Source organism: Balaenoptera acutorostrata, chromosome 16, assembly GCF_949987535.1.
Source record: "Balaenoptera acutorostrata chromosome 16, mBalAcu1.1, whole genome shotgun sequence".
Taxonomy (NCBI): Eukaryota; Metazoa; Chordata; class Mammalia; order Artiodactyla; family Balaenopteridae; genus Balaenoptera; species Balaenoptera acutorostrata.
Genome location: NC_080079.1, coordinates 68,253,054 through 68,261,204, shown reverse-complemented (window position 1 = coordinate 68,261,204; position 8,151 = coordinate 68,253,054). Strand labels below are relative to the sequence as shown.

General features: G+C 37.5%; 1 pseudogene; it reads right to left on the bottom strand.

Annotated features, from left to right (window-relative positions):
* Positions 1-6,544: 6,544 nt before the first annotated feature.
* LOC103019424 (BUB3-interacting and GLEBS motif-containing protein ZNF207-like) lies at positions 6,545-7,877 on the bottom strand (annotated as a pseudogene).
* Between the last annotated feature and the right edge of the window lie 274 nt (positions 7,878-8,151).

Here is an 8,151-nt window from a genome sequence, read left to right as displayed (position 1 = left end):
ATTTAAACAAAGTTGAGGGAATAGCTAGTTGAATAGGGCCTTATTCTTAAAATAAACTGAAAATAGACTCTTAACTTTTCCTTCCTTTAGAAATTCATGTTGGATCCTCACCTTCACCCACTTATACATTTTCTTCTACATTCTGCTTTTGGTGGAAGTTGATACATACTTCTTTAGGGATCTGAGATTTAAGACTTTTACTCCTTCTCTCTACTTACTTAATTACTATCGGAACAGTTGTTTCTTGTCCATTCCATAGTTTGCCCCTCCAAAAAACCAAACAAACAAACACACAAAAACCTCCCACAAAAAAGGAAAAATCCATAATAAAGTCACAAATAGCTTTCTGAGAAACACTGTTTTTAAAGCCTCAATACTTGTCAAGGCAGCGCCTGATCATGCCAGAGAAATAATTCATCTCTAAATATTTTTTGAGAACCCAGCTTGCTTGAACAGTAATACAGAAAACAACTGCCATCTCTTTTGTTCTTAGATTATTAGATTAGATTAGATTTATTTACAATTCACTTTTAATTTTAAAACAATATGAAAGTAAATTTAACTGTCATTAGCATGGATCTCATATTAACTAATGAGTATTTTCTGGGTGGCATTTTTTTTCCCTTTTCAGCATTTCTCTGTAATATTTACTTTCCCTCTCTTTTCATACCTTGCTTTTTGCATTTTGCCTCACAATTTTACATCTTTGTTTTTATGTCAGTAAGAAATCCTTTTTTTCTGTGGTTTTATTTGTTTGACTACACTTTTGTCTTTCTCGAGCATTGAAGCACTTTGGCGTTCATCACTTGAAACTGTAGGGACTAGTTAGGTAATGAATGAAGCTAAAATATCAGACCTATAACAGCAGAGGATCATTTCTTGTTCAGGGTATTTATCCTGTTGACCCTTGAACAACAGAGGTTTGGACTGCATAGGTCCACTTTTGTGCAAATTTTTTTCAATAAATGTGTACTATACGATCCCTGGTTAGTTGAGTCTGCAGATGTGGAACCATGGATATGGAGGGTCAACTGTAGAGTTATACACAGATTTTTTTTTTTTTTTTGAGTACCTGCTGGGTCTTTTATTTTTATTTTTTTTATTTTTTTAAACATCTTTATTGGACTATAATTGCTTTACAATGGTGTGTTAGTTTCTGCTTTATAACAAAGTGAATCAGTTATGCATATACATATGTTCCCATATCTCTTCCCTCTTGCATCTCCCTCCCTCCCACCCTCCCTATCCCACCCCTCTAGGTGGTCACAAAGCACCGAGCTGATCTCCCTGTGCTATGCGGCTGCTTCCCACTAGCTATCTATTTTACATTTGTATACACAGATTTTTGAGTGTGCAGAGGGTGGGTTGCCCTAACCCTGGTGTTGTTCAAAGGTCAACTTATGTATGTGTATATATATACTGCTATATGTTGTCTTCATTCTAGTATCCAACTTGAGGAGGAAGCCCTTATCTGGAATATGGCTGGGCTTGTGTTAAAAGAAACATGGTGGGGAATTTCCTGGAGTTCCAGTGGTTAGGACTCCACACTTTCACTGCCGAGGGCACAGGTTCGATTCCTGGTCAGGGAACTAAGATCCCACAAGCTGCACGGCACAGCCAAAAAAATAAAACCGAGAGAAACAAAGAAACATGGTGAAACACATCAGGCTTTTTCTTAAAATTTCTACCTGGAAATAACACATGTCATTGGGGCTCTCATTCTATTACCAAAGTAAGTCAAATGACAACTTACAAGTTCAATAAGATGGGGATGTATTATACTTGTACAGAAAGAAACAATAAATGTTCATTGCTTTATAACTTATCACTTATCCCAAGTCTAGGAAAATATCTGAAGTTTAGGAAAATAAATCAGAAATGGAGTTCTAATGGAGGTGAGCTTGGAGTAGGGTTTTTAAGAGGAATCACTAAGTTATGATATAAAGGATCACACATAAAGGCAGGGGAAGAGGAAGTATGGGAAGGAGGCCAAAGTAGAGAGTTTTTCATGGCATGTGACTCTCTAGGTTATGAAAATTAGGTGGTTGAGATTGTTAGTAAAGGAAATGGGACTGGTAAGGACTTAAAGGTTAGCAGTAGATTTCACACAGAAAAAAAAATGGACCACAGTAATCTTTTGTGTATTGAGCTGATGTAATTTTAAAATAGCACTATGATGTAGGCATCTAACGTTGAGTGAGCATAGGCAGTGAAGTTAAGGTGCTTATTTATCAGCTGGTGACTTCCAGCATGCTGTGTTTGTCTTTGGATGTATGTACTTCTGCAAATGTGATGTATGTTTACTTGGAGTTTTGTGATGGATAACTACCACTGAGTGACTGCTATGACTATAAAAATACTCTCCCTGTCTAAGTTAAAAGGTTTTTTATCTTTCATTTTTTTGCATTTTTTCTTTTTTTTAAAGAAGTATAGTTGATTTACAATATTATATTCGTTTCAGTGTACAACATAGTGATTCAGTCTTTCCATAGGTTATAATCCATATAAAATTATTATGTCTGCCAGAAAAAGACACATACTCTGTTATCACTTATATGTGGAATCTAAAAAAAAAAAAAAACAAACATGTATATAACAAAACAGAAACAGACTCACAGATATAGAGAACAAACTGGTGGTTACCAATGGGAAGAGAGAAGGGGTGAGGGGCAAGATAGGGGTATGGGATTAAGAGATACAAACACTGTATAAAACATATAAGCAACAAGGATATATTGTACACCACAGAGAAATATAGCCATAATTTATGTCAGAGCGTTCTGCCTGTGTTCTCGTCTAGAAGTTTTATGGTTTCAGGTCTTACATTTAGGCCTTTAATCCATTTTGAGTTTATTTTGTATATGGTATGAGGAAATATTTTAAACTCATTGATTTACATGCGGCTGTCTGGCTTTCCCAGCACCACTTGCTGAAGAGACTGTCTTTTCTCCATTGTATATTCTTGCCTCCTTTGTCATAGATTAGTTGACCATAGGTGTGTGGGTTTATTTCTGGTCTCTCTATTCTGTTCCATTGATCTATTTGTCTGTTTTTGTGCCAGTACCATACTGGTTAGGTTACTGTAACTTTCAAATATATTCAGAAGTCAGGAAGAGTTATACCTCCAGCTTTGTTCTTTTTTCTCAAGATTGTTTTGACATTCAGGGTCTTTTGTCATTCCATATCAATTTTAAGATTATTTTTTGTAGTTCTGTGAAAAATGTTCTGAATATTTTGATAGGGATTGCATTACATCTGTAGATAGCTTTGGTAGTATGGATATTTTTAACAGCATTAATTCTTCCAATCTAGGAGCACAGTGTATCTTTCCATTTCTTTGTAAAATTTTCAAACTCCTTCATCGATACTTCATAGTTTTCAGAGTATGTCTTTCACCTCTTTGGTTAAGTTTATTCCCAGATATTCTTTTTTTTTTTTTTTTTTTTACATTCTGTACTTTATTTTTATTTATTTATTTATGGCTGTGTTGGGTCTTCGTTTCTGTGCGAGGGCTTTCTCTAGTTGTGGCAAGTGGGGGCCACTCTTCATCGCGGTGCGCGGGCCTTTCACTGTCGCGGCCTCTCTTGCTGCGGAGCACAGGCTCCAGACGCGCAGGCTCAGTAGTTGTGGCTCACGGGCCTAGTTGCTCTGCGGCATATGGGATCTTACCAGAATAGGACTCGAACCCGTGTCCCCTGCACTGGCAGGCAGATTCTCAACCACTGTGCCACCAGGGAAGCCCTATTCTATTCTTTTTGATGTAATTTTATATGGGATTGTTTTCTTTCATTCTCTTTCTGATAGTTCATTTTTAGTTATAGAAACCAAAAGATTTCTGTATATTAATCTTGTATCCTCAACTTTACTGAATACATTTATTCTAATAGTTTTCTGGTAGATACTTTAGGGTTTTTGATATAGAGTATCATGTCATCTGCAAATATTGACAGTTTTCTTCCCTTCCAATTTGGATAGTATTTATTTCTTTTTCTTGTCTGATTTCTGTGGCAAGGAAATACAATACTATGTTAAGTGGAAGTGGAGAGAATATGCGTCTTTATCTTGTTCCTGATTTTAGAAGAAAGGCTTTCAGCTTTTCACTGTTGAGTATGATATCAGCTCTGAGTTTGTCATAAATGGCTTTTATTATACTGAGATATGTTCCCTCTTTACCCATCTTGATGAGAGTTTTTTTTTTTTAAACATCTTTATTGGAGTATAATTGCTTTACAGTGGTGTGTTATTTTCTGCTGTATAACAAAGTAAATCAGCTATACGTATACATATATCCCCATATCCCCTCCCCTTTGTGTCTCCCTCCCATCCTCTCTGTCCCACCCCTCTAGGTGGTCACAAAGCACTGAGCTGATCTCCCTGTGCTATGCAGCTGCTTCCCACTAGCTAGCTATTTTACATTTGGTAGTGTATATATGTCAATGCCACTCTCTCACTTCGTCCCAGTTTACCCTTCCCCCTCCCTGGGTCCTCAAATCCATTCTCTACATCTGTGTCTTTTTGATGAGAGTTTTAATCATGAATGGATGTTGAATTCTGACAAATGCATTTTTTTTTCTTTTTGTATTTGTTGGGTTGCTGATGTGAGTTTTTCCTTTAGATTTGTTCATGTGATGTATCACATTGATTGATTTGTGAGTGTTGAACCATCCATAGAATAAATCCCACTTGAATATGGTATGTGATCCTTTTATATAGCACTGGATTTGGTTTGCTAATATTTTGTTGAGGATTTTTACATCTGTATTCATCAGAGATATTGGCCTGTAATTTCCTTTTTTGTAGTGTCTTTGTCCGGTCTTGTAATCAAGGTGACGTAGCCTCATAAACTGAATTTGGGAGTGTTCCACCCTCTTCAATTTTTTGGAGTAGTTTGAGACGAAAAGTTATTAGCTCCTCTTTATAAATTTGGTAGAATTCCTCTGGACTATTTTTTTTCTATGAGTTTTTTAAATTATTAATTCAATTTCATGTCTAGTTATCAGTCTGTTCAGACTGTCTCTTTCTTCCTGATTCAGTCTTGGCAGGTGGTACAATTTCTAGAAATTTGTCCATTTCTTCTAGGTTGTCCAGTTTGTTGGCATATAACTATTTGTAGTAATCCCTTATGTTTTTTTTGGTATCTCTGTGGCATCAGTTGTTATTTTTCCTCTTTTATTTCTTATTTTGTTTGTTTGCATTTTCTCTCTTTTCTTCTTTAGGCTGGCTAAAGGTTTATTTTGTTTGCCTTTTCAAAAACAAAAGTTTGATTTCATTGATTTTTAAAAATATTTCTGTCTCTATTTATTTACTTTCCAATCTTCATTATTTCTCCCTTCTGCTGGGTTTGGGCTTTGTTTGTTCTTCTTTTTCTAATTCCTTTAGATGATAGATAGGCCTAGCATGTGATCTATCCTAGAGAGAACGTTCCATCTGCACTTGAAGAGAATGTATATTCTGCTGTTTTTAGAGAGAATGTCCTCAAATACCTATTCAGTCCAACTACTCTATTGTGTCATCTAAAACTTTAGTTGCCTTTTTGATTTTCTGTCTGGATAATCTTTCCACTGATATCAGTGGGGGTGTTGAATTCCCCCACTATTATTATGTAACTGTTAACTTCTCCCTTTTTGTATTTTTGTATTTGCTTTATATATATAAGTCCTCCATTATTAGGTGCATATATGTTATTGAGTATAATATCCTCTTCTTGTATCGATCCTTTTATCATCATATAATGCCCTTCTTTGTCTTTTGTTATAGACTTTGTTTTAGTCTATTTTATCTGAGATGAATATCGCTATCCCCAACTTCTTGTCATTTCTATTTGCGTGAAATATCTTTTTCCATTCTCTTACTTTTAGTCTGTGTGTGTCTTTAGTTCTGAAGTGAGTCTCTTGTAAGCAGTATAAGATCTACAAGTTTTATTTTCCTTCCCCACATTTTGTGCTTTTGATGTCATATTTTACATCTTTTTATTTATCCCTTTACTATGTATTTTAGTTATAGTTGCTTTTACAATTTTTTTCTTTCATTCTTTGTACTAGCTTATTTAAGTGGTTAATCCTCAGCCTTTACTATATGTTATTCTTTACTAGTGGGATTTTTCTGTTCCTGTGGATTCTTTCTTCTTGTTAATGCCTTTTATTTTCCACTTAGAGAAGACCCTTTAACTTTTCTCTAAAGTAGGTTTAACATCGATTAACTCTTTTAGTTTTTGCTTGTCTGAGAAGTTTATCTCTCCTTTAGTTCTAAATGATAATTTTGCTGGGTAGAGTATCCTAGGTTGCAGGTTTTTCCCTTTTATTTTTATTTTTTTTTAATTGCAACTTCAGGAAAAGTTCCTGCTTTATTATTCCAAATAAATTTTTGCATGTAAAATAAATGTCCAATAGTTCCTGGTATGTGGGAAGATAGTGTTTGTTAAAGTCACAATGAAGTCTTATTGACGGAAGCTTGGCTATATAAACAGCACAAGTTGAGAAAAGGTTTAATCTCCAAACCTATTAGACTGGATGAAGTAAGATAAGTAATTGCCACCTTGCGACACTACAGGAGGTCTCATTCCCATCGGAGGTCAAGGAGGCCCACCTTGGTAAGGGGGCACCATTGGCGGTCCCTGCCCATACGGCGGCATAGCACCAGGAAGATAACCTGGCATCCCTTGATGATGACCACCATACTGACCATGAGGTGGCATTGGGGGTCTCATTCCTTGTTGCTGTGGGATGCCTGGCTGTGGTGGCATCGTAGCTCCAATTGGTCCAATGGGTGGATTACCAATGGGAGCCTCTCCTGGTCAAGGAAGATTACGTTGATATTTAGGTAACTGTGCTCTTCTCTCTGCCAGCAATATATCCTCATCTGGATGGATCAACTTACTGGTTGCACTGGTCGTCGTAAGTGTAGCAGGCTTACTTGTTATTGAAGCTGCTGGTTTAGCTGCAGTGCTATTTGTTGTACTAGTGGTTGAAGCTGTAGACTGTGTATATGCAGGGAATGTAGGCTTTGGGGGTTCTGTAGTTGTTGCAGGGGTACTATTTAAGGGCTTGAAATCTGTACCAACAGGTCCTTGGGCAGCTGCCTGAGCCTGTCCTGCACTGGGGAAAAGAGGCTTAGTAACTGGAGGCTGTGGAGCTGGAACTGTTGTTGTTCCTGCAGGTGGTCTGTTAAGAATACCTGGCACTGAAACAGCCTGTGCTTGAGTCATTGGGGAATTCCAGGACGTGGAACAGGAGGGGGCATACCTGGTGGCATACCAGGCATCAGAGGTGGTATTCCTGGTCCAGGTGGCATCATTCCACCCATTGGCATCATTCCAGGTGGCATTCCTGGCATAACTGGTGGCATTCTTGGCATCAGAGGAGGAACACCTGGCATTAATGGAGGTATGCCTGGAGGCATTCCTGGTGCTTCGGGAACTGGTGGTAGTCCTGGTTGTGCCATTGGGGGGATATAACCTTGTTGAGGTTGAACAGGCTGTGGTTGAAATGAAGTTGAAGCTGCAGAGTCATCATCATCATATTCATCAGAATCCTCTGGTTGCTTCTTTTTTTGACTCTCTGCTTGTGTTTTCTGTTCAAGAAGTCGTCTTCTTTCATCCATGTCTTTTTCTGGAATACCTGCCATACCATATATTTCCAACTCTATGTCTGTTCTCCCAGGTATTGCATTTGGTACTGCATCTATTGTCTCTTTATGCACCTGCATGCAATGAATAGCTAAGCCAGGTCCTGTATACAATTTCTTATGACATATATGACATTTAAGATGCTTTGCTTTTTGGTGCTGTATAAGGATCTTCTCATCATCAAAATCTCTATTACAATACCAGCACCATGGCTTCAGCTGCTGCTGCTTCTTGCGACCCATAACTGCGCTCTACTGACAAAAAAAAGGGAGGAGAAAACAAGCAAGAAAAACTAGCCGAAGAGTCGCTCACTCTTCCGACCCAACCGCCACCACCGTGTCCCACAGGAAAACCAGGTTTTTCCCTTTTAGCACTTTCAATAGTGATGCCTGTCCCTTCCAGCCTGCAAAGTTTCTGCAGAAAAATCAGCTTATAGCCTTATGGGGGTTCCCTTATATATGACTCTTTGTTTTTCTCTTGCTGCCTTTAAATTCTCTGTATCTTTAACTCTTGTTATTTTAAGTATG